This window comes from Pagrus major, chromosome 5 (genome assembly GCF_040436345.1).
Source record: "Pagrus major chromosome 5, Pma_NU_1.0".
NCBI classification, from domain to species: domain Eukaryota; kingdom Metazoa; phylum Chordata; class Actinopteri; order Spariformes; family Sparidae; genus Pagrus; species Pagrus major.
In genome coordinates, this window is record NC_133219.1 from 27,975,206 (window position 1) to 27,998,984 (window position 23,779).

Below are 23,779 nucleotides of genomic sequence, written 5' to 3' on the forward strand. Positions count from 1 at the left end.
AAGATGCCCTCAGATGGCGTTTCATTGTTTTGCCTTGGAGTGCAGGTAGGGTACGTCCAGAAATAAAGCAAATCCTGTTACCAGGATGAAAAATGAGCCTTCATAGCAAGCTCTGCCGTCACCTGTTTTCACATTTCCCAGGCTTTGGCTGTATGGAAAACAGCTGTCAGTGGATTGGTAAGCACTGACACATCATTGTCTCAGCAGTGTTTTCATTGATGCATTCGATTGGATCAAATAATTACATGTTTAGAGGAGGAAAATGTACCATATTTCCCTCTGAAATGGAATGAAGCAGTAGCATAAAACAGCATGAAGTGGAGACAGGAAGCGAAGGACTAGCCATTTACATTGCTCCACCTTAACAGACAGCCTGCATGATCGGAAAAGCAGAGACAGGCTGCTGGTTTTTTTCAACCCTCTGTCTCCACTGAAGAAGCTGCAGCACCGCCTGGTGTCTGTAGAGAGAAGTCAAAAAGCTTACAGCACCTGGTATTCCCAGGCGGTCTCCCATCCAAGTACTAACCAGGCCCGACCCTGCTTAGCTTCCGAGATCGGACGAGATCGGGCGTGTTCAGAGTGGTATGGCCGTAAGCCACACGTGCACCCCGAAAAAGGCCTTTTAAAGATGCCCTCAGATGGCGTTTCATTGTTTTGCCTTGGAGTGCAGGTAGGGTACGTCCAGAAATAAAGCAAATCCTGTTACCAGGATGAAAAATGAGCCTTCATAGCAAGCTCTGCCGTCACCTGTTTTCACATTTCCCAGGCTTTGGCTGTATGGAAAACAGCTGTCAGTGGATTGGTAAGCACTGACACATCATTGTCTCAGCAGTGTTTTCATTGATGCATTCGATTGGATCAAATAATTACATGTTTAGAGGAGGAAAATGTACCATATTTCCCTCTGAAATGGAATGAAGCAGTAGCATAAAACAGCATGAAGTGGAGACAGGAAGCGAAGGACTAGCCATTTACATTGCTCCACCTTAACAGACAGCCTGCATGATCGGAAAAGCAGAGACAGGCTGCTGGTTTTTTTCAACCCTCTGTCTCCACTGAAGAAGCTGCAGCGCCGCCTGGTGTCTGTAGAGAGAAGTGAAAAAGCTTACAGCGCCTGGTATTCCCAGGCGGTCTCCCATCCAAGTACTAACCAGGCCCGACCCTGCTTAGCTTCCGAGATCGGACGAGATCGGGCGTGTTCAGAGTGGTATGGCCGTAAGCCACACGTGCACCCCGAAAAAGGCCTTTTAAAGATGCCCTCAGATGGCGTTTCATTGTTTTGCCTTGGAGTGCAGGTAGGGTACGTCCAGAAATAAAGCAAATCCTGTTACCAGGATGAAAAATGAGCCTTCATAGCAAGCTCTGCCGTCACCTGTTTTCACATTTCCCAGGCTTTGGCTGTATGGAAAACAGCTGTCAGTGGATTGGTAAGCACTGACACATCATTGTCTCAGCAGTGTTTTCATTGATGCATTCGATTGGATCAAATAATTACATGTTTAGAGGAGGAAAATGTACCATATTTCCCTCTGAAATGGAATGAAGCAGTAGCATAAAACAGCATGAAGTGGAGACAGGAAGCGAAGGACTAGCCATTTACATTGCTCCACCTTAACAGACAGCCTGCATGATCGGAAAAGCAGAGACAGGCTGCTGGTTTTTTTCAACCCTCTGTCTCCACTGAAGAAGCTGCAGCGCCGCCTGGTGTCTGTAGAGAGAAGTCAAAAAGCTTACAGCACCTGGTATTCCCAGGCGGTCTCCCATCCAAGTACTAACCAGGCCCGACCCTGCTTAGCTTCCGAGATCGGACGAGATCGGGCGTGTTCAGAGTGGTATGGCCGTAAGCCACACGTGCACCCCGAAAAAGGCCTTTTAAAGATGCCCTCAGATGGCGTTTCATTGTTTTGCCTTGGAGTGCAGGTAGGGTACGTCCAGAAATAAAGCAAATCCTGTTACCAGGATGAAAAATGAGCCTTCATAGCAAGCTCTGCCGTCACCTGTTTTCACATTTCCCAGGCTTTGGCTGTATGGAAAACAGCTGTCAGTGGATTGGTAAGCACTGACACATCATTGTCTCAGCAGTGTTTTCATTGATGCATTCGATTGGATCAAATAATTACATGTTTAGAGGAGGAAAATGTACCATATTTCCCTCTGAAATGGAATGAAGCAGTAGCATAAAACAGCATGAAGTGGAGACAGGAAGCGAAGGACTAGCCATTTACATTGCTCCACCTTAACAGACAGCCTGCATGATCGGAAAAGCAGAGACAGGCTGCTGGTTTTTTTCAACCCTCTGTCTCCACTGAAGAAGCTGCAGCGCCGCCTGGTGTCTGTAGAGAGAAGTCAAAAAGCTTACAGCACCTGGTATTCCCAGGCGGTCTCCCATCCAAGTACTAACCAGGCCCGACCCTGCTTAGCTTCCGAGATCGGACGAGATCGGGCGTGTTCAGAGTGGTATGGCCGTAAGCCACACGTGCACCCCGAAAAAGGCCTTTTAAAGATGCCCTCAGATGGCGTTTCATTGTTTTGCCTTGGAGTGCAGGTAGGGTACGTCCAGAAATAAAGCAAATCCTGTTACCAGGATGAAAAATGAGCCTTCATAGCAAGCTCTGCCGTCACCTGTTTTCACATTTCCCAGGCTTTGGCTGTATGGAAAACAGCTGTCAGTGGATTGGTAAGCACTGACACATCATTGTCTCAGCAGTGTTTTCATTGATGCATTCGATTGGATCAAATAATTACATGTTTAGAGGAGGAAAATGTACCATATTTCCCTCTGAAATGGAATGAAGCAGTAGCATAAAACAGCATGAAGTGGAGACAGGAAGCGAAGGACTAGCCATTTACATTGCTCCACCTTAACAGACAGCCTGCATGATCGGAAAAGCAGAGACAGGCTGCTGGTTTTTTTCAACCCTCTGTCTCCACTGAAGAAGCTGCAGCGCCGCCTGGTGTCTGTAGAGAGAAGTCAAAAAGCTTACAGCGCCTGGTATTCCCAGGCGGTCTCCCATCCAAGTACTAACCAGGCCCGACCCTGCTTAGCTTCCGAGATCGGACGAGATCGGGCGTGTTCAGAGTGGTATGGCCGTAAGCCACACGTGCACCCCGAAAAAGGCCTTTTAAAGATGCCCTCAGATGGCGTTTCATTGTTTTGCCTTGGAGTGCAGGTAGGGTACGTCCAGAAATAAAGCAAATCCTGTTACCAGGATGAAAAATGAGCCTTCATAGCAAGCTCTGCCGTCACCTGTTTTCACATTTCCCAGGCTTTGGCTGTATGGAAAACAGCTGTCAGTGGATTGGTAAGCACTGACACATCATTGTCTCAGCAGTGTTTTCATTGATGCATTCGATTGGATCAAATAATTACATGTTTAGAGGAGGAAAATGTACCATATTTCCCTCTGAAATGGAATGAAGCAGTAGCATAAAACAGCATGAAGTGGAGACAGGAAGCGAAGGACTAGCCATTTACATTGCTCCACCTTAACAGACAGCCTGCATGATCGGAAAAGCAGAGACAGGCTGCTGGTTTTTTTCAACCCTCTGTCTCCACTGAAGAAGCTGCAGCGCCGCCTGGTGTCTGTAGAGAGAAGTCAAAAAGCTTACAGCACCTGGTATTCCCAGGCGGTCTCCCATCCAAGTACTAACCAGGCCCGACCCTGCTTAGCTTCCGAGATCGGACGAGATCGGGCGTGTTCAGAGTGGTATGGCCGTAAGCCACACGTGCACCCCGAAAAAGGCCTTTTAAAGATGCCCTCAGATGGCGTTTCATTGTTTTGCCTTGGAGTGCAGGTAGGGTACGTCCAGAAATAAAGCAAATCCTGTTACCAGGATGAAAAATGAGCCTTCATAGCAAGCTCTGCCGTCACCTGTTTTCACATTTCCCAGGCTTTGGCTGTATGGAAAACAGCTGTCAGTGGATTGGTAAGCACTGACACATCATTGTCTCAGCAGTGTTTTCATTGATGCATTCGATTGGATCAAATAATTACATGTTTAGAGGAGGAAAATGTACCATATTTCCCTCTGAAATGGAATGAAGCAGTAGCATAAAACAGCATGAAGTGGAGACAGGAAGCGAAGGACTAGCCATTTACATTGCTCCACCTTAACAGACAGCCTGCATGATCGGAAAAGCAGAGACAGGCTGCTGGTTTTTTTCAACCCTCTGTCTCCACTGAAGAAGCTGCAGCGCCGCCTGGTGTCTGTAGAGAGAAGTCAAAAAGCTTACAGCGCCTGGTATTCCCAGGCGGTCTCCCATCCAAGTACTAACCAGGCCCGACCCTGCTTAGCTTCCGAGATCGGACGAGATCGGGCGTGTTCAGAGTGGTATGGCCGTAAGCCACACGTGCACCCCGAAAAAGGCCTTTTAAAGATGCCCTCAGATGGCGTTTCATTGTTTTGCCTTGGAGTGCAGGTAGGGTACGTCCAGAAATAAAGCAAATCCTGTTACCAGGATGAAAAATGAGCCTTCATAGCAAGCTCTGCCGTCACCTGTTTTCACATTTCCCAGGCTTTGGCTGTATGGAAAACAGCTGTCAGTGGATTGGTAAGCACTGACACATCATTGTCTCAGCAGTGTTTTCATTGATGCATTCGATTGGATCAAATAATTACATGTTTAGAGGAGGAAAATGTACCATATTTCCCTCTGAAATGGAATGAAGCAGTAGCATAAAACAGCATGAAGTGGAGACAGGAAGCGAAGGACTAGCCATTTACATTGCTCCACCTTAACAGACAGCCTGCATGATCGGAAAAGCAGAGACAGGCTGCTGGTTTTTTTCAACCCTCTGTCTCCACTGAAGAAGCTGCAGCGCCGCCTGGTGTCTGTACAGAGAAGTCAAAAAGCTTACAGCGCCTGGTATTCCCAGGCGGTCTCCCATCCAAGTACTAACCAGGCCAGACCCTGCTTAGCTTCCGAGATCGGACGAGATCGGGCGTGTTCAGAGTGGTATGGCCGTAAGCCACACGTGCACCCCGAAAAAGGCCTTTTAAAGATGCCCTCAGATGGCGTTTCATTGTTTTGCCTTGGAGTGCAGGTAGGGTACGTCCAGAAATAAAGCAAATCCTGTTACCAGGATGAAAAATGAGCCTTCATAGCAAGCTCTGCCGTCACCTGTTTTCACATTTCCCAGGCTTTGGCTGTATGGAAAACAGCTGTCAGTGGATTGGTAAGCACTGACACATCATTGTCTCAGCAGTGTTTTCATTGATGCATTCGATTGGATCAAATAATTACATGTTTAGAGGAGGAAAATGTACCATATTTCCCTCTGAAATGGAATGAAGCAGTAGCATAAAACAGCATGAAGTGGAGACAGGAAGCGAAGGACTAGCCATTTACATTGCTCCACCTTAACAGACAGCCTGCATGATCGGAAAAGCAGAGACAGGCTGCTGGTTTTTTTCAACCCTCTGTCTCCACTGAAGAAGCTGCAGCGCCGCCTGGTGTCTGTAGAGAGAAGTCAAAAAGCTTACAGCGCCTGGTATTCCCAGGCGGTCTCCCATCCAAGTACTAACCAGGCCCGACCCTGCTTAGCTTCCGAGATCGGACGAGATCGGGCGTGTTCAGAGTGGTATGGCCGTAAGCCACACGTGCACCCCGAAAAAGGCCTTTTAAAGATGCCCTCAGATGGCGTTTCATTGTTTTGCCTTGGAGTGCAGGTAGGGTACGTCCAGAAATAAAGCAAATCCTGTTACCAGGATGAAAAATGAGCCTTCATAGCAAGCTCTGCCGTCACCTGTTTTCACATTTCCCAGGCTTTGGCTGTATGGAAAACAGCTGTCAGTGGATTGGTAAGCACTGACACATCATTGTCTCAGCAGTGTTTTCATTGATGCATTCGATTGGATCAAATAATTACATGTTTAGAGGAGGAAAATGTACCATATTTCCCTCTGAAATGGAATGAAGCAGTAGCATAAAACAGCATGAAGTGGAGACAGGAAGCGAAGGACTAGCCATTTACATTGCTCCACCTTAACAGACAGCCTGCATGATCGGAAAAGCAGAGACAGGCTGCTGGTTTTTTTCAACCCTCTGTCTCCACTGAAGAAGCTGCAGCGCCGCCTGGTGTCTGTAGAGAGAAGTCAAAAAGCTTACAGCGCCTGGTATTCCCAGGCGGTCTCCCATCCAAGTACTAACCAGGCCCGACCCTGCTTAGCTTCCGAGATCGGACGAGATCGGGCGTGTTCAGAGTGGTATGGCCGTAAGCCACACGTGCACCCCGAAAAAGGCCTTTTAAAGATGCCCTCAGATGGCGTTTCATTGTTTTGCCTTGGAGTGCAGGTAGGGTACGTCCAGAAATAAAGCAAATCCTGTTACCAGGATGAAAAATGAGCCTTCATAGCAAGCTCTGCCGTCACCTGTTTTCACATTTCCCAGGCTTTGGCTGTATGGAAAACAGCTGTCAGTGGATTGGTAAGCACTGACACATCATTGTCTCAGCAGTGTTTTCATTGATGCATTCGATTGGATCAAATAATTACATGTTTAGAGGAGGAAAATGTACCATATTTCCCTCTGAAATGGAATGAAGCAGTAGCATAAAACAGCATGAAGTGGAGACAGGAAGCGAAGGACTAGCCATTTACATTGCTCCACCTTAACAGACAGCCTGCATGATCGGAAAAGCAGAGACAGGCTGCTGGTTTTTTTCAACCCTCTGTCTCCACTGAAGAAGCTGCAGCGCCGCCTGGTGTCTGTAGAGAGAAGTCAAAAAGCTTACAGCGCCTGGTATTCCCAGGCGGTCTCCCATCCAAGTACTAACCAGGCCCGACCCTGCTTAGCTTCCGAGATCGGACGAGATCGGGCGTGTTCAGAGTGGTATGGCCGTAAGCCACACGTGCACCCCGAAAAAGGCCTTTTAAAGATGCCCTCAGATGGCGTTTCATTGTTTTGCCTTGGAGTGCAGGTAGGGTACGTCCAGAAATAAAGCAAATCCTGTTACCAGGATGAAAAATGAGCCTTCATAGCAAGCTCTGCCGTCACCTGTTTTCACATTTCCCAGGCTTTGGCTGTATGGAAAACAGCTGTCAGTGGATTGGTAAGCACTGACACATCATTGTCTCAGCAGTGTTTTCATTGATGCATTCGATTGGATCAAATAATTACATGTTTAGAGGAGGAAAATGTACCATATTTCCCTCTGAAATGGAATGAAGCAGTAGCATAAAACAGCATGAAGTGGAGACAGGAAGCGAAGGACTAGCCATTTACATTGCTCCACCTTAACAGACAGCCTGCATGATCGGAAAAGCAGAGACAGGCTGCTGGTTTTTTTCAACCCTCTGTCTCCACTGAAGAAGCTGCAGCGCCGCCTGGTGTCTGTAGAGAGAAGTCAAAAAGCTTACAGCACCTGGTATTCCCAGGCGGTCTCCCATCCAAGTACTAACCAGGCCCGACCCTGCTTAGCTTCCGAGATCGGACGAGATCGGGCGTGTTCAGAGTGGTATGGCCGTAAGCCACACGTGCACCCCGAAAAAGGCCTTTTAAAGATGCCCTCAGATGGCGTTTCATTGTTTTGCCTTGGAGTGCAGGTAGGGTACGTCCAGAAATAAAGCAAATCCTGTTACCAGGATGAAAAATGAGCCTTCATAGCAAGCTCTGCCGTCACCTGTTTTCACATTTCCCAGGCTTTGGCTGTATGGAAAACAGCTGTCAGTGGATTGGTAAGCACTGACACATCATTGTCTCAGCAGTGTTTTCATTGATGCATTCGATTGGATCAAATAATTACATGTTTAGAGGAGGAAAATGTACCATATTTCCCTCTGAAATGGAATGAAGCAGTAGCATAAAACAGCATGAAGTGGAGACAGGAAGCGAAGGACTAGCCATTTACATTGCTCCACCTTAACAGACAGCCTGCATGATCGGAAAAGCAGAGACAGGCTGCTGGTTTTTTTCAACCCTCTGTCTCCACTGAAGAAGCTGCAGCGCCGCCTGGTGTCTGTAGAGAGAAGTCAAAAAGCTTACAGCGCCTGGTATTCCCAGGCGGTCTCCCATCCAAGTACTAACCAGGCCCGACCCTGCTTAGCTTCCGAGATCGGACGAGATCGGGCGTGTTCAGAGTGGTATGGCCGTAAGCCACACGTGCACCCCGAAAAAGGCCTTTTAAAAATGCCCTCAGATGGCGTTTCATTGTTTTGCCTTGGAGTGCAGGTAGGGTACGTCCAGAAATAAAGCAAATCCTGTTACCAGGATGAAAAATGAGCCTTCATAGCAAGCTCTGCCGTCACCTGTTTTCACATTTCCCAGGCTTTGGCTGTATGGAAAACAGCTGTCAGTGGATTGGTAAGCACTGACACATCATTGTCTCAGCAGTGTTTTCATTGATGCATTCGATTGGATCAAATAATTACATGTTTAGAGGAGGAAAATGTACCATATTTCCCTCTGAAATGGAATGAAGCAGTAGCATAAAACAGCATGAAGTGGAGACAGGAAGCGAAGGACTAGCCATTTACATTGCTCCACCTTAACAGACAGCCTGCATGATCGGAAAAGCAGAGACAGGCTGCTGGTTTTTTTCAACCCTCTGTCTCCACTGAAGAAGCTGCAGCGCCGCCTGGTGTCTGTAGAGAGAAGTCAAAAAGCTTACAGCGCCTGGTATTCCCAGGCGGTCTCCCATCCAAGTACTAACCAGGCCCGACCCTGCTTAGCTTCCGAGATCGGACGAGATCGGGCGTGTTCAGAGTGGTATGGCCGTAAGCCACACGTGCACCCCGAAAAAGGCCTTTTAAAGATGCCCTCAGATGGCGTTTCATTGTTTTGCCTTGGAGTGCAGGTAGGGTACGTCCAGAAATAAAGCAAATCCTGTTACCAGGATGAAAAATGAGCCTTCATAGCAAGCTCTGCCGTCACCTGTTTTCACATTTCCCAGGCTTTGGCTGTATGGAAAACAGCTGTCAGTGGATTGGTAAGCACTGACACATCATTGTCTCAGCAGTGTTTTCATTGATGCATTCGATTGGATCAAATAATTACATGTTTAGAGGAGGAAAATGTACCATATTTCCCTCTGAAATGGAATGAAGCAGTAGCATAAAACAGCATGAAGTGGAGACAGGAAGCGAAGGACTAGCCATTTACATTGCTCCACCTTAACAGACAGCCTGCATGATCGGAAAAGCAGAGACAGGCTGCTGGTTTTTTTCAACCCTCTGTCTCCACTGAAGAAGCTGCAGCGCCGCCTGGTGTCTGTAGAGAGAAGTCAAAAAGCTTACAGCGCCTGGTATTCCCAGGCGGTCTCCCATCCAAGTACTAACCAGGCCCGACCCTGCTTAGCTTCCGAGATCGGACGAGATCGGGCGTGTTCAGAGTGGTATGGCCGTAAGCCACACGTGCACCCCGAAAAAGGCCTTTTAAAGATGCCCTCAGATGGCGTTTCATTGTTTTGCCTTGGAGTGCAGGTAGGGTACGTCCAGAAATAAAGCAAATCCTGTTACCAGGATGAAAAATGAGCCTTCATAGCAAGCTCTGCCGTCACCTGTTTTCACATTTCCCAGGCTTTGGCTGTATGGAAAACAGCTGTCAGTGGATTGGTAAGCACTGACACATCATTGTCTCAGCAGTGTTTTCATTGATGCATTCGATTGGATCAAATAATTACATGTTTAGAGGAGGAAAATGTACCATATTTCCCTCTGAAATGGAATGAAGCAGTAGCATAAAACAGCATGAAGTGGAGACAGGAAGCGAAGGACTAGCCATTTACATTGCTCCACCTTAACAGACAGCCTGCATGATCGGAAAAGCAGAGACAGGCTGCTGGTTTTTTTCAACCCTCTGTCTCCACTGAAGAAGCTGCAGCGCCGCCTGGTGTCTGTAGAGAGAAGTCAAAAAGCTTACAGCACCTGGTATTCCCAGGCGGTCTCCCATCCAAGTACTAACCAGGCCCGACCCTGCTTAGCTTCCGAGATCGGACGAGATCGGGCGTGTTCAGAGTGGTATGGCCGTAAGCCACACGTGCACCCCGAAAAAGGCCTTTTAAAGATGCCCTCAGATGGCGTTTCATTGTTTTGCCTTGGAGTGCAGGTAGGGTACGTCCAGAAATAAAGCAAATCCTGTTACCAGGATGAAAAATGAGCCTTCATAGCAAGCTCTGCCGTCACCTGTTTTCACATTTCCCAGGCTTTGGCTGTATGGAAAACAGCTGTCAGTGGATTGGTAAGCACTGACACATCATTGTCTCAGCAGTGTTTTCATTGATGCATTCGATTGGATCAAATAATTACATGTTTAGAGGAGGAAAATGTACCATATTTCCCTCTGAAATGGAATGAAGCAGTAGCATAAAACAGCATGAAGTGGAGACAGGAAGCGAAGGACTAGCCATTTACATTGCTCCACCTTAACAGACAGCCTGCATGATCGGAAAAGCAGAGACAGGCTGCTGGTTTTTTTCAACCCTCTGTCTCCACTGAAGAAGCTGCAGCGCCGCCTGGTGTCTGTAGAGAGAAGTCAAAAAGCTTACAGCACCTGGTATTCCCAGGCGGTCTCCCATCCAAGTACTAACCAGGCCCGACCCTGCTTAGCTTCCGAGATCGGACGAGATCGGGCGTGTTCAGAGTGGTATGGCCGTAAGCCACACGTGCACCCCGAAAAAGGCCTTTTAAAGATGCCCTCAGATGGCGTTTCATTGTTTTGCCTTGGAGTGCAGGTAGGGTACGTCCAGAAATAAAGCAAATCCTGTTACCAGGATGAAAAATGAGCCTTCATAGCAAGCTCTGCCGTCACCTGTTTTCAGATTTCCCAGGCTTTGGCTGTATGGAAAACAGCTGTCAGTGGATTGGTAAGCACTGACACATCATTGTCTCAGCAGTGTTTTCATTGATGCATTCGATTGGATCAAATAATTACATGTTTAGAGGAGGAAAATGTACCATATTTCCCTCTGAAATGGAATGAAGCAGTAGCATAAAACAGCATGAAGTGGAGACAGGAAGCGAAGGACTAGCCATTTACATTGCTCCACCTTAACAGACAGCCTGCATGATCGGAAAAGCAGAGACAGGCTGCTGGTTTTTTTCAACCCTCTGTCTCCACTGAAGAAGCTGCAGCGCCGCCTGGTGTCTGTAGAGAGAAGTCAAAAAGCTTACAGCGCCTGGTATTCCCAGGCGGTCTCCCATCCAAGTACTAACCAGGCCCGACCCTGCTTAGCTTCCGAGATCGGACGAGATCGGGCGTGTTCAGAGTGGTATGGCCGTAAGCCACACGTGCACCCCGAAAAAGGCCTTTTAAAGATGCCCTCAGATGGCGTTTCATTGTTTTGCCTTGGAGTGCAGGTAGGGTACGTCCAGAAATAAAGCAAATCCTGTTAACAGGATGAAAAATGAGCCTTCATAGCAAGCTCTGCCGTCACCTGTTTTCACATTTCCCAGGCTTTGGCTGTATGGAAAACAGCTGTCAGTGGATTGGTAAGCACTGACACATCATTGTCTCAGCAGTGTTTTCATTGATGCATTCGATTGGATCAAATAATTACATGTTTAGAGGAGGAAAATGTACCATATTTCCCTCTGAAATGGAATGAAGCAGTAGCATAAAACAGCATGAAGTGGAGACAGGAAGCGAAGGACTAGCCATTTACATTGCTCCACCTTAACAGACAGCCTGCATGATCGGAAAAGCAGAGACAGGCTGCTGGTTTTTTTCAACCCTCTGTCTCCACTGAAGAAGCTGCAGCGCCGCCTGGTGTCTGTAGAGAGAAGTCAAAAAGCTTACAGCGCCTGGTATTCCCAGGCGGTCTCCCATCCAAGTACTAACCAGGCCCGACCCTGCTTAGCTTCCGAGATCGGACGAGATCGGGCGTGTTCAGAGTGGTATGGCCGTAAGCCACACGTGCACCCCGAAAAAGGCCTTTTAAAGATGCCCTCAGATGGCGTTTCATTGTTTTGCCTTGGAGTGCAGGTAGGGTACGTCCAGAAATAAAGCAAATCCTGTTACCAGGATGAAAAATGAGCCTTCATAGCAAGCTCTGCCGTCACCTGTTTTCACATTTCCCAGGCTTTGGCTGTATGGAAAACAGCTGTCAGTGGATTGGTAAGCACTGACACATCATTGTCTCAGCAGTGTTTTCATTGATGCATTCGATTGGATCAAATAATTACATGTTTAGAGGAGGAAAATGTACCATATTTCCCTCTGAAATGGAATGAAGCAGTAGCATAAAACAGCATGAAGTGGAGACAGGAAGCGAAGGACTAGCCATTTACATTGCTCCACCTTAACAGACAGCCTGCATGATCGGAAAAGCAGAGACAGGCTGCTGGTTTTTTTCAACCCTCTGTCTCCACTGAAGAAGCTGCAGCGCCGCCTGGTGTCTGTAGAGAGAAGTCAAAAAGCTTACAGCACCTGGTATTCCCAGGCGGTCTCCCATCCAAGTACTAACCAGGCCCGACCCTGCTTAGCTTCCGAGATCGGACGAGATCGGGCGTGTTCAGAGTGGTATGGCCGTAAGCCACACGTGCACCCCGAAAAAGGCCTTTTAAAGATGCCCTCAGATGGCGTTTCATTGTTTTGCCTTGGAGTGCAGGTAGGGTACGTCCAGAAATAAAGCAAATCCTGTTACCAGGATGAAAAATGAGCCTTCATAGCAAGCTCTGCCGTCACCTGTTTTCACATTTCCCAGGCTTTGGCTGTATGGAAAACAGCTGTCAGTGGATTGGTAAGCACTGACACATCATTGTCTCAGCAGTGTTTTCATTGATGCATTCGATTGGATCAAATAATTACATGTTTAGAGGAGGAAAATGTACCATATTTCCCTCTGAAATGGAATGAAGCAGTAGCATAAAACAGCATGAAGTGGAGACAGGAAGCGAAGGACTAGCCATTTACATTGCTCCACCTTAACAGACAGCCTGCATGATCGGAAAAGCAGAGACAGGCTGCTGGTTTTTTTCAACCCTCTGTCTCCACTGAAGAAGCTGCAGCGCCGCCTGGTGTCTGTAGAGAGAAGTCAAAAAGCTTACAGCACCTGGTATTCCCAGGCGGTCTCCCATCCAAGTACTAACCAGGCCCGACCCTGCTTAGCTTCCGAGATCGGACGAGATCGGGCGTGTTCAGAGTGGTATGGCCGTAAGCCACACGTGCACCCCGAAAAAGGCCTTTTAAAGATGCCCTCAGATGGCGTTTCATTGTTTTGCCTTGGAGTGCAGGTAGGGTACGTCCAGAAATAAAGCAAATCCTGTTACCAGGATGAAAAATGAGCCTTCATAGCAAGCTCTGCCGTCACCTGTTTTCACATTTCCCAGGCTTTGGCTGTATGGAAAACAGCTGTCAGTGGATTGGTAAGCACTGACACATCATTGTCTCAGCAGTGTTTTCATTGATGCATTCGATTGGATCAAATAATTACATGTTTAGAGGAGGAAAATGTACCATATTTCCCTCTGAAATGGAATGAAGCAGTAGCATAAAACAGCATGAAGTGGAGACAGGAAGCGAAGGACTAGCCATTTACATTGCTCCACCTTAACAGACAGCCTGCATGATCGGAAAAGCAGAGACAGGCTGCTGGTTTTTTTCAACCCTCTGTCTCCACTGAAGAAGCTGCAGCGCCGCCTGGTGTCTGTAGAGAGAAGTCAAAAAGCTTACAGCGCCTGGTATTCCCAGGCGGTCTCCCATCCAAGTACTAACCAGGCCCGACCCTGCTTAGCTTCCGAGATCGGACGAGATCGGGCGTGTTCAGAGTGGTATGGCCGTAAGCCACACGTGCACCCCGAAAAAGGCCTTTTAAAGATGCCCTCAGATGGCGTTTCATTGTTTTGCCTTGGAGTGCAGGTAGGGTACGTCCAGAAATAAAGCAAATCCTGTTACCAGGATGAAAAATGAGCCTTCATAGCAAGCTCTGCCGTCACCTGTTTTCACATTTCCCAGGCTTTGGCTGTATGGAAAACAGCTGTCAGTGGATTGGTAAGCACTGACACATCATTGTCTCAGCAGTGTTTTCATTGATGCATTCGATTGGATCAAATAATTACATGTTTAGAGGAGGAAAATGTACCATATTTCCCTCTGAAATGGAATGAAGCAGTAGCATAAAACAGCATGAAGTGGAGACAGGAAGCGAAGGACTAGCCATTTACATTGCTCCACCTTAACAGACAGCCTGCATGATCGGAAAAGCAGAGACAGGCTGCTGGTTTTTTTCAACCCTCTGTCTCCACTGAAGAAGCTGCAGCGCCGCCTGGTGTCTGTAGAGAGAAGTCAAAAAGCTTACAGCACCTGGTATTCCCAGGCGGTCTCCCATCCAAGTACTAACCAGGCCCGACCCTGCTTAGCTTCCGAGATCGGACGAGATCGGGCGTGTTCAGAGTGGTATGGCCGTAAGCCACACGTGCACCCCGAAAAAGGCCTTTTAAAGATGCCCTCAGATGGCGTTTCATTGTTTTGCCTTGGAGTGCAGGTAGGGTACGTCCAGAAATAAAGCAAATCCTGTTACCAGGATGAAAAATGAGCCTTCATAGCAAGCTCTGCCGTCACCTGTTTTCACATTTCCCAGGCTTTGGCTGTATGGAAAACAGCTGTCAGTGGATTGGTAAGCACTGACACATCATTGTCTCAGCAGTGTTTTCATTGATGCATTCGATTGGATCAAATAATTACATGTTTAGAGGAGGAAAATGTACCATATTTCCCTCTGAAATGGAATGAAGCAGTAGCATAAAACAGCATGAAGTGGAGACAGGAAGCGAAGGACTAGCCATTTACATTGCTCCACCTTAACAGACAGCCTGCATGATCGGAAAAGCAGAGACAGGCTGCTGGTTTTTTTCAACCCTCTGTCTCCACTGAAGAAGCTGCAGCGCCGCCTGGTGTCTGTAGAGAGAAGTCAAAAAGCTTACAGCGCCTGGTATTCCCAGGCGGTCTCCCATCCAAGTACTAACCAGGCCCGACCCTGCTTAGCTTCCGAGATCGGACGAGATCGGGCGTGTTCAGAGTGGTATGGCCGTAAGCCACACGTGCACCCCGAAAAAGGCCTTTTAAAGATGCCCTCAGATGGCGTTTCATTGTTTTGCCTTGGAGTGCAGGTAGGGTACGTCCAGAAATAAAGCAAATCCTGTTACCAGGATGAAAAATGAGCCTTCATAGCAAGCTCTGCCGTCACCTGTTTTCACATTTCCCAGGCTTTGGCTGTATGGAAAACAGCTGTCAGTGGATTGGTAAGCACTGACACATCATTGTCTCAGCAGTGTTTTCATTGATGCATTCGATTGGATCAAATAATTACATGTTTAGAGGAGGAAAATGTACCATATTTCCCTCTGAAATGGAATGAAGCAGTAGCATAAAACAGCATGAAGTGGAGACAGGAAGCGAAGGACTAGCCATTTACATTGCTCCACCTTAACAGACAGCCTGCATGATCGGAAAAGCAGAGACAGGCTGCTGGTTTTTTTCAACCCTCTGTCTCCACTGAAGAAGCTGCAGCGCCGCCTGGTGTCTGTAGAGAGAAGTCAAAAAGCTTACAGCGCCTGGTATTCCCAGGCGGTCTCCCATCCAAGTACTAACCAGGCCCGACCCTGCTTAGCTTCCGAGATCGGACGAGATCGGGCGTGTTCAGAGTGGTATGGCCGTAAGCCACACGTGCACCCCGAAAAAGGCCTTTTAAAGATGCCCTCAGATGGCGTTTCATTGTTTTGCCTTGGAGTGCAGGTAGGGTACGTCCAGAAATAAAGCAAATCCTGTTACCAGGATGAAAAATGAGCCTTCATAGCAAGCTCTGCCGTCACCTGTTTTCACATTTCCCAGGCTTTGGCTGTATGGAAAACAGCTGTCAGTGGATTGGTAAGCACTGACACATCATTGTCTCAGCAGTGTTTTCATTGATGCATTCGATTGGATCAAATAATTACATGTTTAGAGGAGGAAAATGTACCATATTTCCCTCTGAAATGGAATGAAGCAGTAGCATAAAACAGCATGAAGTGGAGACAGGAAGCGAAGGACTAGCCATTTACATTGCTCCACCTTAACAGACAGCCTGCATGATCGGAAAAGCAGAGACAGGCTGCTGGTTTTTTTCAACCCTCTGTCTCCACTGAAGAAGCTGCAGCGCCGCCTGGTGTCTGTAGAGAGAAGTCAAAAAGCTTACAGCACCTGGTATTCCCAGGCGGTCTCCCATCCAAGTACTAACCAGGCCCGACCCTGCTTAGCTTCCGAGATCGGACGAGATCGGGCGTGTTCAGAGTGGTATGGCCGTAAGCCACACGTGCACCCCGAAAAAGGCCTTTTAAAGATGCCCTCAGATGGCGTTTCATTGTTTTGCCTTGGAGTGCAGGTAGGGTACGTCCAGAAATAAAGCAAATCCTGTTACCAGGATGAAAAATGAGCCTTCATAGCAAGCTCTGCCGTCACCTGTTTTCACATTTCCCAGGCTTTGGCTGTATGGAAAACAGCTGTCAGTGGATTGGTAAGCACTGACACATCATTGTCTCAGCAGTGTTTTCATTGATGCATTCGATTGGATCAAATAATTACATGTTTAGAGGAGGAAAATGTACCATATTTCCCTCTGAAATGGAATGAAGCAGTAGCATAAAACAGCATGAAGTGGAGACAGGAAGCGAAGGACTAGCCATTTACATTGCTCCACCTTAACAGACAGCCTGCATGATCGGAAAAGCAGAGACAGGCTGCTGGTTTTTTTCAACCCTCTGTCTCCACTGAAGAAGCTGCAGCGCCGCCTGGTGTCTGTAGAGAGAAGTCAAAAAGCTTACAGCGCCTGGTATTCCCAGGCGGTCTCCCATCCAAGTACTAACCAGGCCCGACCCTGCTTAGCTTCCGAGATCGGACGAGATCGGGCGTGTTCAGAGTGGTATGGCCGTAAGCCACACGTGCACCCCGAAAAAGGCCTTTTAAAGATGCCCTCAGATGGCGTTTCATTGTTTTGCCTTGGAGTGCAGGTAGGGTACGTCCAGAAATAAAGCAAATCCTGTTACCAGGATGAAAAATGAGCCTTCATAGCAAGCTCTGCCGTCACCTGTTTTCAGATTTCCCAGGCTTTGGCTGTATGGAAAACAGCTGTCAGTGGATTGGTAAGCACTGACACATCATTGTCTCAGCAGTGTTTTCATTGATGCATTCGATTGGATCAAATAATTACATGTTTAGAGGAGGAAAATGTACCATATTTCCCTCTGAAATGGAATGAAGCAGTAGCATAAAACAGCATGAAGTGGAGACAGGAAGCGAAGGACTAGCCATTTACATTGCTCCACCTTAACAGACAGCCTGCATGATCGGAAAAGCAGAGACAGGCTGCTGGTTTTTTTCAACCCTCTGTCTCCACTGAAGAAGCTGCAGCGCCGCCTGGTGTCTGTAGAGAGAAGTCAAAAAGCTTACAGCGCCTGGTATTCCCAGGCGGTCTCCCATCCAAGTACTAACCAGGCCCGACCCTGCTTAGCTTCCGAGATCGGACGAGATCGGGCGTGTTCAGAGTGGTATGGCCGTAAGCCACACGTGCACCCCGAAAAAGGCCTTTTAAAGATGCCCTCAGATGGCGTTTCATTGTTTTGCCTTGGAGTGCAGGTAGGGTACGTCCAGAAATAAAGCAAATCCTGTTAACAGGATGAAAAATGAGCCTTCATAGCAAGCTCTGCCGTCACCTGTTTTCACATTTCCCAGGCTTTGGCTGTATGGAAAACAGCTGTCAGTGGATTGGTAAGCACTGACACATCATTGTCTCAGCAGTGTTTTCATTGATGCATTCGATTGGATCAAATAATTACATGTTTAGAGGAGGAAAATGTACCATATTTCCCTCTGAAATGGAATGAAGCAGTAGCATAAAACAGCATGAAGTGGAGACAGGAAGCGAAGGACTAGCCATTTACATTGCTCCACCTTAACAGACAGCCTGCATGATCGGAAAAGCAGAGACAGGCTGCTGGTTTTTTTCAACCCTCTGTCTCCACTGAAGAAGCTGCAGCGCCGCCTGGTGTCTGTAGAGAGAAGTCAAAAAGCTTACAGCGCCTGGTATTCCCAGGCGGTCTCCCATCCAAGTACTAACCAGGCCCGACCCTGCTTAGCTTCCGAGATCGGACGAGATCGGGCGTGTTCAGAGTGGTATGGCCGTAAGCCACACGTGCACCCCGAAAAAGGCCTTTTAAAGATGCCCTCAGATGGCGTTTCATTGTTTTGCCTTGGAGTGCAGGTAGGGTACGTCCAGAAATAAAGCAAATCCTGTTACCAGGATGAAAAATGAGCCTTCATAGCAAGCTCTGCCGTCACCTGTTTTCACATTTCCCAGGCTTTGGCTGTATGGAAAACAGCTGTCAGTGGATTGGTAAGCACTGACACATCATTGTCTCAGCAGTGTTTTCATTGATGCATTCGATTGGATCAAATAATTACATGTTTAGAGGAGGAAAATGTACCATATTTCCCTCTGAAATGGAATGAAGCAGTAGCATAAAACAGCATGAAGTGGAGACAGGAAGCGAAGGACTAGCCATTTACATTGCTCCACCTTAACAGACAGCCTGCATGATCGGAAAAGCAGAGACAGGCTGCTGGTTTTTTTCAACCCTCTGTCTCCACTGAAGAAGCTGCAGCGCCGCCTGGTGTCTGTAGAGAGAAGTCAAAAAGCTTACAGCACCTGGTATTCCCAGGCGGTCTCCCATCCAAGTACTAACCAGGCCCGACCCTGCTTAGCTTCCGAGATCGGACGAGATCGGGCGTGTTCAGAGTGGTATGGCCGTAAGCCACACGTGCACCCCGAAAAAGGCCTTTTAAAGATGCCCTCAGATGGCGTTTCATTGTTTTGCCTTGGAGTGCAGGTAGGGTACGTCCAGAAATAAAGCAAATCCTGTTACCAGGATGAAAAATGAGCCTTCATAGCAAGCTCTGCCGTCACCTGTTTTCACATTTCCCAGGCTTTGGCTGTATGGAAAACAGCTGTCAGTGGATTGGTAAGCACTGACACATCATTGTCTCAGCAGTGTTTTCATTGATGCATTCGATTGGATCAAATAATTACATGTTTAGAGGAGGAAAATGTACCATATTTCCCTCTGAAATGGAATGAAGCAGTAGCATAAAACAGCATGAAGTGGAGACAGGAAGCGAAGGACTAGCCATTTACATTGCTCCACCTTAACAGACAGCCTGCATGATCGGAAAAGCAGAGACAGGCTGCTGGTTTTTTTCAACCCTCTGTCTCCACTGAAGAAGCTGCAGCGCCGCCTGGTGTCTGTAGAGAGAAGTCAAAAAGCTTACAGCGCCTGGTATTCCCAGGCGGTCTCCCATCCAAGTACTAACCAGGCCCGACCCTGCTTAGCTTCCGAGATCGGACGAGATCGGGCGTGTTCAGAGTGGTATGGCCGTAAGCCACACGTGCACCCCGAAAAAGGCCTTTTAAAGATGCCCTCAGATGGCGTTTCATTGTTTTGCCTTGGAGTGCAGGTAGGGTACGTCCAGAAATAAAGCAAATCCTGTTACCAGGATGAAAAATGAGCCTTCATAGCAAGCTCTGCCGTCACCTGTTTTCACATTTCCCAGGCTTTGGCTGTATGGAAAACAGCTGTCAGTGGATTGGTAAGCACTGACACATCATTGTCTCAGCAGTGTTTTCATTGATGCATTCGATTGGATCAAATAATTACATGTTTAGAGGAGGAAAATGTACCATATTTCCCTCTGAAATGGAATGAAGCAGTAGCATAAAACAGCATGAAGTGGAGACAGGAAGCGAAGGACTAGCCATTTACATTGCTCCACCTTAACAGACAGCCTGCATGATCGGAAAAGCAGAGACAGGCTGCTGGTTTTTTTCAACCCTCTGTCTCCACTGAAGAAGCTGCAGCGCCGCCTGGTGTCTGTAGAGAGAAGTCAAAAAGCTTACAGCGCCTGGTATTCCCAGGCGGTCTCCCATCCAAGTACTAACCAGGCCCGACCCTGCTTAGCTTCCGAGATCGGACGAGATCGGGCGTGTTCAGAGTGGTATGGCCGTAAGCCACACGTGCACCCCGAAAAAGGCCTTTTAAAGATGCCCTCAGATGGCGTTTCATTGTTTTGCCTTGGAGTGCAGGTAGGGTACGTCCAGAAATAAAGCAAATCCTGTTACCAGGATGAAAAATGAGCCTTCATAGCAAGCTCTGCCGTCACCTGTTTTCACATTTCCCAGGCTTTGGCTGTATGGAAAACAGCTGTCAGTGGATTGGTAAGCACTGACACATCATTGTCTCAGCAGTGTTTTCATTGATGCATTCGATTGGATCAAATAATTACATGTTTAGAGGAGGAAAATGTACCATATTTCCCTCTGAAATGGAATGAAGCAGTAGCATAAAACAGCATGAAGTGGAGACAGGAAGCGAAGGACTAGCCATTTACATTGCTCCACCTTAACAGACAGCCTGCATGATCGGAAAAGCAGAGACAGGCTGCTGGTTTTTTTCAACCCTCTGTCTCCACTGAAGAAGTTGCAGCGCCGCCTGGTGTCTGTAGAGAGAAGTCAAAAAGCTTACAGCGCCTGGTATTCCCAGGCGGTCTCCCATCCAAGTACTAACCAGGCCCGACCCTGCTTAGCTTCCGAGATCGGACGAGATCGGGCGTGTTCAGAGTGGTATGGCCGTAAGCCACACGTGCACCCCGAAAAAGGCCTTTTAAAGATGCCCTCAGATGGCGTTTCATTGTTTTGCCTTGGAGTGCAGGTAGGGTACGTCCAGAAATAAAGCAAATCCTGTTACCAGGATGAAAAATGAGCCTTCATAGCAAGCTCTGCCGTCACCTGTTTTCACATTTCCCAGGCTTTGGCTGTATGGAAAACAGCTGTCAGTGGATTGGTAAGCACTGACACATCATTGTCTCAGCAGTGTTTTCATTGATGCATTCGATTGGATCAAATAATTACATGTTTAGAGGAGGAAAATGTACCATATTTCCCTCTGAAATGGAATGAAGCAGTAGCATAAAACAGCATGAAGTGGAGACAGGAAGCGAAGGACTAGCCATTTACATTGCTCCACCTTAACAGACAGCCTGCATGATCGGAAAAGCAGAGACAGGCTGCTGGTTTTTTTCAACCCTCTGTCTCCACTGAAGAAGCTGCAGCGCCGCCTGGTGTCTGTAGAGAGAAGTCAAAAAGCTTACAGCGCCTGGTATTCCCAGGCGGTCTCCCATCCAAGTACTAACCAGGCCCGACCCTGCTTAGCTTCCGAGATCGGACGAGATCGGGCGTGTTCAGAGTGGTATGGCCGTAAGCCACACGTGCACCCCGAAAAAGGCCTTTTAAAGATGCCCTCAGATGGCGTTTCATTGTTTTGCCTTGGAGTGCAGGTAGGGTACGTCCAGAAATAAAGCAAATCCTGTTACCAGGATGAAAAATGAGCCTTCATAGCAAGCTCTGCCGTCACCTGTTTTCACATTTCCCAGGCTTTGGCTGTATGGAAAACAGCTGTCAGTGGATTGGTAAGCACTGACACATCATTGTCTCAGCAGTGTTTTCATTGATGCATTCGATTGGATCAAATAATTACATGTTTAGAGGAGGAAAATGTACCATATTTCCCTCTGAAATGGAATGAAGCAGTAGCATAAAACAGCATGAAGTGGAGACAGGAAGCGAAGGACTAGCCATTTACATTGCTCCACCTTAACAGACAGCCTGCATGATCGGAAAAGCAGAGACAGGCTGCTGGTTTTTTTCAACCCTCTGTCTCCACTGAAGAAGCTGCAGCGCCGCCTGGTGTCTGTAGAGAGAAGTCAAAAAGCTTACAGCGCCTGGTATTCCCAGGCGGTCTCCCATCCAAGTACTAACCAGGCCCGACCCTGCTTAGCTTCCGAGATCGGACGAGATCGGGCGTGTTCAGAGTGGTATGGCCGTAAGCCACACGTGCACCCCGAAAAAGGCCTTTTAAAGATGCCCTCAGATGGCGTTTCATTGTTTTGCCTTGGAGTGCAGGTAGGGTACGTCCAGAAATAAAGCAAATCCTGTTACCAGGATGAAAAATGAGCCTTCATAGCAAGCTCTGCCGTCACCTGTTTTCACATTTCCCAGGCTTTGGCTGTATGGAAAACAGCTGTCAGTGGATTGGTAAGCACTGACACATCATTGTCTCAGCAGTGTTTTCATTGATGCATTCGATTGGATCAAATAATTACATGTTTAGAGGAGGAAAATGTACCATATTTCCCTCTGAAATGGAATGAAGCAGTAGCATAAAACAGCATGAAGTGGAGACAGGAAGCGAAGGACTAGCCATTTACATTGCTCCACCTTAACAGACAGCCTGCATGATCGGAAAAGCAGAGACAGGCTGCTGGTTTTTTTCAACCCTCTGTCTCCACTGAAGAAGCTGCAGCGCCGCCTGGTGTCTGTAGAGAGAAGTCAAAAAGCTTACAGCGCCTGGTATTCCCAGGCGGTCTCCCATCCAAGTACTAACCAGGCCCGACCCTGCTTAGCTTCCGAGATCGGACGAGATCGGGCGTGTTCAGAGTGGTATGGCCGTAAGCCACACGTGCACCCCGAAAAAGGCCTTTTAAAGATGCCCTCAGATGGCGTTTCATTGTTTTGCCTTGGAGTGCAGGTAGGGTACGTCCAGAAATAAAGCAAATCCTGTTACCAGGATGAAAAATGAGCCTTCATAGCAAGCTCTGCCGTCACCTGTTTTCACATTTCCCAGGCTTTGGCTGTATGGAAAACAGCTGTCAGTGGATTGGTAAGCACTGACACATCATTGTCTCAGCAGTGTTTTCATTGATGCATTCGATTGGATCAAATAATTACATGTTTAGAGGAGGAAAATGTACCATATTTCCCTCTGAAATGGAATGAAGCAGTAGCATAAAACAGCATGAAGTGGAGACAGGAAGCGAAGGACTAGCCATTTACATTGCTCCACCTTAACAGACAGCCTGCATGATCGGAAAAGCAGAGACAGGCTGCTGGTTTTTTTCAACCCTCTGTCTCCACTGAAGAAGCTGCAGCGCCGCCTGGTGTCTGTAGAGAGAAGTCAAAAAGCTTACAGCGCCTGGTATTCCCAGGCGGTCTCCCATCCAAGTACTAACCAGGCCCGACCCTGCTTAGCTTCCGAGATCGGACGAGATCGGGCGTGTTCAGAGTGGTATGGCCGTAAGCCACACGTGCACCCCGAAAAAGGCCTTTTAAAGATGCCCTCAGATGGCGTTTCATTGTTTTGCCTTGGAGTGCAGGTAGGGTACGTCCAGAAATAAAGCAAATCCTGTTACCAGGATGAAAAATGAGCCTTCATAGCAAGCTCTGCCGTCACCTGTTTTCACATTTCCCAGGCTTTGGCTGTATGGAAAACAGCTGTCAGTGGATTGGTAAGCACTGACACATCATTGTCTCAGCAGTGTTTTCATTGATGCATTCGATTGGATCAAATAATTACATGTTTAGAGGAGGAAAATGTACCATATTTCCCTCTGAAATGGAATGAAGCAGTAGCATAAAACAGCATGAAGTGGAGACAGGAAGCGAAGGACTAGCCATTTACATTGCTCCACCTTAACAGACAGCCTGCATGATCGGAAAAGCAGAGACAGGCTGCTGGTTTTTTTCAACCCTCTGTCTCCACTGAAGAAGCTGCAGCGCCGCCTGGTGTCTGTAGAGAGAAGTCAAAAAGCTTACAGCGCCTGGTATTCCCAGGCGGTCTCCCATCCAAGTACTAACCAGGCCCGACCCTGCTTAGCTTCCGAGATCGGACGAGATCGGGCGTGTTCAGAGTGGTATGGCCGTAAGCCACACGTGCACCCCGAAAAAGGCCTTTTAAAGATGCCCTCAGATGGCGTTTCATTGTT

General features: G+C 47.8%; 38 non-coding genes across 38 annotated transcripts; all 38 read right to left on the reverse strand.

Moving 5' to 3' along the window:
• Window positions 1-477: 477 nt before the first annotated feature.
• LOC140997324 (5S ribosomal RNA) lies at window positions 478-596 on the reverse strand. Its single transcript, XR_012179272.1, has one exon. It is a non-coding gene; the product is annotated as a 5S ribosomal RNA (ribosomal RNA).
• A 506-nt stretch (window positions 597-1,102) lies between these two features.
• On the reverse strand, window positions 1,103-1,221 carry LOC140997346 (5S ribosomal RNA). Its single transcript, XR_012179293.1, has one exon. It is a non-coding gene; the product is annotated as a 5S ribosomal RNA (ribosomal RNA).
• A 506-nt stretch (window positions 1,222-1,727) lies between these two features.
• Window positions 1,728-1,846, reverse strand: LOC140997336 (5S ribosomal RNA). The gene has a single exon (XR_012179283.1). It is a non-coding gene; the product is annotated as a 5S ribosomal RNA (ribosomal RNA).
• Window positions 1,847-2,352: 506 nt separating this feature from the next.
• Window positions 2,353-2,471, reverse strand: LOC140997348 (5S ribosomal RNA). Its single transcript, XR_012179294.1, has one exon. It is a non-coding gene; the product is annotated as a 5S ribosomal RNA (ribosomal RNA).
• Window positions 2,472-2,977: 506 nt separating this feature from the next.
• On the reverse strand, window positions 2,978-3,096 carry LOC140997349 (5S ribosomal RNA). Its single transcript, XR_012179295.1, has one exon. It is a non-coding gene; the product is annotated as a 5S ribosomal RNA (ribosomal RNA).
• Window positions 3,097-3,602: 506 nt separating this feature from the next.
• LOC140997359 (5S ribosomal RNA) lies at window positions 3,603-3,721 on the reverse strand. Its single transcript, XR_012179305.1, has one exon. It is a non-coding gene; the product is annotated as a 5S ribosomal RNA (ribosomal RNA).
• Window positions 3,722-4,227: 506 nt separating this feature from the next.
• On the reverse strand, window positions 4,228-4,346 carry LOC140997350 (5S ribosomal RNA). The gene has a single exon (XR_012179296.1). It is a non-coding gene; the product is annotated as a 5S ribosomal RNA (ribosomal RNA).
• A 506-nt stretch (window positions 4,347-4,852) lies between these two features.
• On the reverse strand, window positions 4,853-4,971 carry LOC140996852 (5S ribosomal RNA). The gene has a single exon (XR_012178853.1). It is a non-coding gene; the product is annotated as a 5S ribosomal RNA (ribosomal RNA).
• Window positions 4,972-5,477: 506 nt separating this feature from the next.
• Window positions 5,478-5,596, reverse strand: LOC140997351 (5S ribosomal RNA). Its single transcript, XR_012179297.1, has one exon. It is a non-coding gene; the product is annotated as a 5S ribosomal RNA (ribosomal RNA).
• A 506-nt stretch (window positions 5,597-6,102) lies between these two features.
• LOC140997352 (5S ribosomal RNA) lies at window positions 6,103-6,221 on the reverse strand. Its single transcript, XR_012179298.1, has one exon. It is a non-coding gene; the product is annotated as a 5S ribosomal RNA (ribosomal RNA).
• Window positions 6,222-6,727: 506 nt separating this feature from the next.
• Window positions 6,728-6,846, reverse strand: LOC140997353 (5S ribosomal RNA). Its single transcript, XR_012179299.1, has one exon. It is a non-coding gene; the product is annotated as a 5S ribosomal RNA (ribosomal RNA).
• Window positions 6,847-7,352: 506 nt separating this feature from the next.
• On the reverse strand, window positions 7,353-7,471 carry LOC140997372 (5S ribosomal RNA). Its single transcript, XR_012179317.1, has one exon. It is a non-coding gene; the product is annotated as a 5S ribosomal RNA (ribosomal RNA).
• A 506-nt stretch (window positions 7,472-7,977) lies between these two features.
• Window positions 7,978-8,096, reverse strand: LOC140997354 (5S ribosomal RNA). Its single transcript, XR_012179300.1, has one exon. It is a non-coding gene; the product is annotated as a 5S ribosomal RNA (ribosomal RNA).
• A 506-nt stretch (window positions 8,097-8,602) lies between these two features.
• Window positions 8,603-8,721, reverse strand: LOC140997355 (5S ribosomal RNA). The gene has a single exon (XR_012179301.1). It is a non-coding gene; the product is annotated as a 5S ribosomal RNA (ribosomal RNA).
• Window positions 8,722-9,227: 506 nt separating this feature from the next.
• Window positions 9,228-9,346, reverse strand: LOC140997356 (5S ribosomal RNA). Its single transcript, XR_012179302.1, has one exon. It is a non-coding gene; the product is annotated as a 5S ribosomal RNA (ribosomal RNA).
• Window positions 9,347-9,852: 506 nt separating this feature from the next.
• Window positions 9,853-9,971, reverse strand: LOC140997384 (5S ribosomal RNA). The gene has a single exon (XR_012179328.1). It is a non-coding gene; the product is annotated as a 5S ribosomal RNA (ribosomal RNA).
• A 506-nt stretch (window positions 9,972-10,477) lies between these two features.
• Window positions 10,478-10,596, reverse strand: LOC140997396 (5S ribosomal RNA). Its single transcript, XR_012179339.1, has one exon. It is a non-coding gene; the product is annotated as a 5S ribosomal RNA (ribosomal RNA).
• Window positions 10,597-11,102: 506 nt separating this feature from the next.
• Window positions 11,103-11,221, reverse strand: LOC140997357 (5S ribosomal RNA). The gene has a single exon (XR_012179303.1). It is a non-coding gene; the product is annotated as a 5S ribosomal RNA (ribosomal RNA).
• Window positions 11,222-11,727: 506 nt separating this feature from the next.
• LOC140997358 (5S ribosomal RNA) lies at window positions 11,728-11,846 on the reverse strand. The gene has a single exon (XR_012179304.1). It is a non-coding gene; the product is annotated as a 5S ribosomal RNA (ribosomal RNA).
• A 506-nt stretch (window positions 11,847-12,352) lies between these two features.
• Window positions 12,353-12,471, reverse strand: LOC140997407 (5S ribosomal RNA). The gene has a single exon (XR_012179350.1). It is a non-coding gene; the product is annotated as a 5S ribosomal RNA (ribosomal RNA).
• A 506-nt stretch (window positions 12,472-12,977) lies between these two features.
• LOC140997418 (5S ribosomal RNA) lies at window positions 12,978-13,096 on the reverse strand. The gene has a single exon (XR_012179361.1). It is a non-coding gene; the product is annotated as a 5S ribosomal RNA (ribosomal RNA).
• A 506-nt stretch (window positions 13,097-13,602) lies between these two features.
• Window positions 13,603-13,721, reverse strand: LOC140997360 (5S ribosomal RNA). Its single transcript, XR_012179306.1, has one exon. It is a non-coding gene; the product is annotated as a 5S ribosomal RNA (ribosomal RNA).
• A 506-nt stretch (window positions 13,722-14,227) lies between these two features.
• LOC140996831 (5S ribosomal RNA) lies at window positions 14,228-14,346 on the reverse strand. The gene has a single exon (XR_012178834.1). It is a non-coding gene; the product is annotated as a 5S ribosomal RNA (ribosomal RNA).
• A 506-nt stretch (window positions 14,347-14,852) lies between these two features.
• LOC140997361 (5S ribosomal RNA) lies at window positions 14,853-14,971 on the reverse strand. The gene has a single exon (XR_012179307.1). It is a non-coding gene; the product is annotated as a 5S ribosomal RNA (ribosomal RNA).
• Window positions 14,972-15,477: 506 nt separating this feature from the next.
• LOC140997362 (5S ribosomal RNA) lies at window positions 15,478-15,596 on the reverse strand. The gene has a single exon (XR_012179308.1). It is a non-coding gene; the product is annotated as a 5S ribosomal RNA (ribosomal RNA).
• A 506-nt stretch (window positions 15,597-16,102) lies between these two features.
• LOC140996843 (5S ribosomal RNA) lies at window positions 16,103-16,221 on the reverse strand. Its single transcript, XR_012178845.1, has one exon. It is a non-coding gene; the product is annotated as a 5S ribosomal RNA (ribosomal RNA).
• A 506-nt stretch (window positions 16,222-16,727) lies between these two features.
• Window positions 16,728-16,846, reverse strand: LOC140997364 (5S ribosomal RNA). Its single transcript, XR_012179309.1, has one exon. It is a non-coding gene; the product is annotated as a 5S ribosomal RNA (ribosomal RNA).
• Window positions 16,847-17,352: 506 nt separating this feature from the next.
• On the reverse strand, window positions 17,353-17,471 carry LOC140997365 (5S ribosomal RNA). Its single transcript, XR_012179310.1, has one exon. It is a non-coding gene; the product is annotated as a 5S ribosomal RNA (ribosomal RNA).
• Window positions 17,472-17,977: 506 nt separating this feature from the next.
• Window positions 17,978-18,096, reverse strand: LOC140997367 (5S ribosomal RNA). The gene has a single exon (XR_012179312.1). It is a non-coding gene; the product is annotated as a 5S ribosomal RNA (ribosomal RNA).
• A 506-nt stretch (window positions 18,097-18,602) lies between these two features.
• LOC140996855 (5S ribosomal RNA) lies at window positions 18,603-18,721 on the reverse strand. Its single transcript, XR_012178856.1, has one exon. It is a non-coding gene; the product is annotated as a 5S ribosomal RNA (ribosomal RNA).
• A 506-nt stretch (window positions 18,722-19,227) lies between these two features.
• Window positions 19,228-19,346, reverse strand: LOC140997368 (5S ribosomal RNA). The gene has a single exon (XR_012179313.1). It is a non-coding gene; the product is annotated as a 5S ribosomal RNA (ribosomal RNA).
• A 506-nt stretch (window positions 19,347-19,852) lies between these two features.
• LOC140997369 (5S ribosomal RNA) lies at window positions 19,853-19,971 on the reverse strand. The gene has a single exon (XR_012179314.1). It is a non-coding gene; the product is annotated as a 5S ribosomal RNA (ribosomal RNA).
• A 506-nt stretch (window positions 19,972-20,477) lies between these two features.
• On the reverse strand, window positions 20,478-20,596 carry LOC140997370 (5S ribosomal RNA). The gene has a single exon (XR_012179315.1). It is a non-coding gene; the product is annotated as a 5S ribosomal RNA (ribosomal RNA).
• A 506-nt stretch (window positions 20,597-21,102) lies between these two features.
• LOC140997371 (5S ribosomal RNA) lies at window positions 21,103-21,221 on the reverse strand. The gene has a single exon (XR_012179316.1). It is a non-coding gene; the product is annotated as a 5S ribosomal RNA (ribosomal RNA).
• A 506-nt stretch (window positions 21,222-21,727) lies between these two features.
• Window positions 21,728-21,846, reverse strand: LOC140997373 (5S ribosomal RNA). Its single transcript, XR_012179318.1, has one exon. It is a non-coding gene; the product is annotated as a 5S ribosomal RNA (ribosomal RNA).
• A 506-nt stretch (window positions 21,847-22,352) lies between these two features.
• On the reverse strand, window positions 22,353-22,471 carry LOC140997374 (5S ribosomal RNA). Its single transcript, XR_012179319.1, has one exon. It is a non-coding gene; the product is annotated as a 5S ribosomal RNA (ribosomal RNA).
• Window positions 22,472-22,977: 506 nt separating this feature from the next.
• LOC140997375 (5S ribosomal RNA) lies at window positions 22,978-23,096 on the reverse strand. Its single transcript, XR_012179320.1, has one exon. It is a non-coding gene; the product is annotated as a 5S ribosomal RNA (ribosomal RNA).
• Window positions 23,097-23,602: 506 nt separating this feature from the next.
• On the reverse strand, window positions 23,603-23,721 carry LOC140997376 (5S ribosomal RNA). Its single transcript, XR_012179321.1, has one exon. It is a non-coding gene; the product is annotated as a 5S ribosomal RNA (ribosomal RNA).
• Window positions 23,722-23,779: the final 58 nt, after the last annotated feature.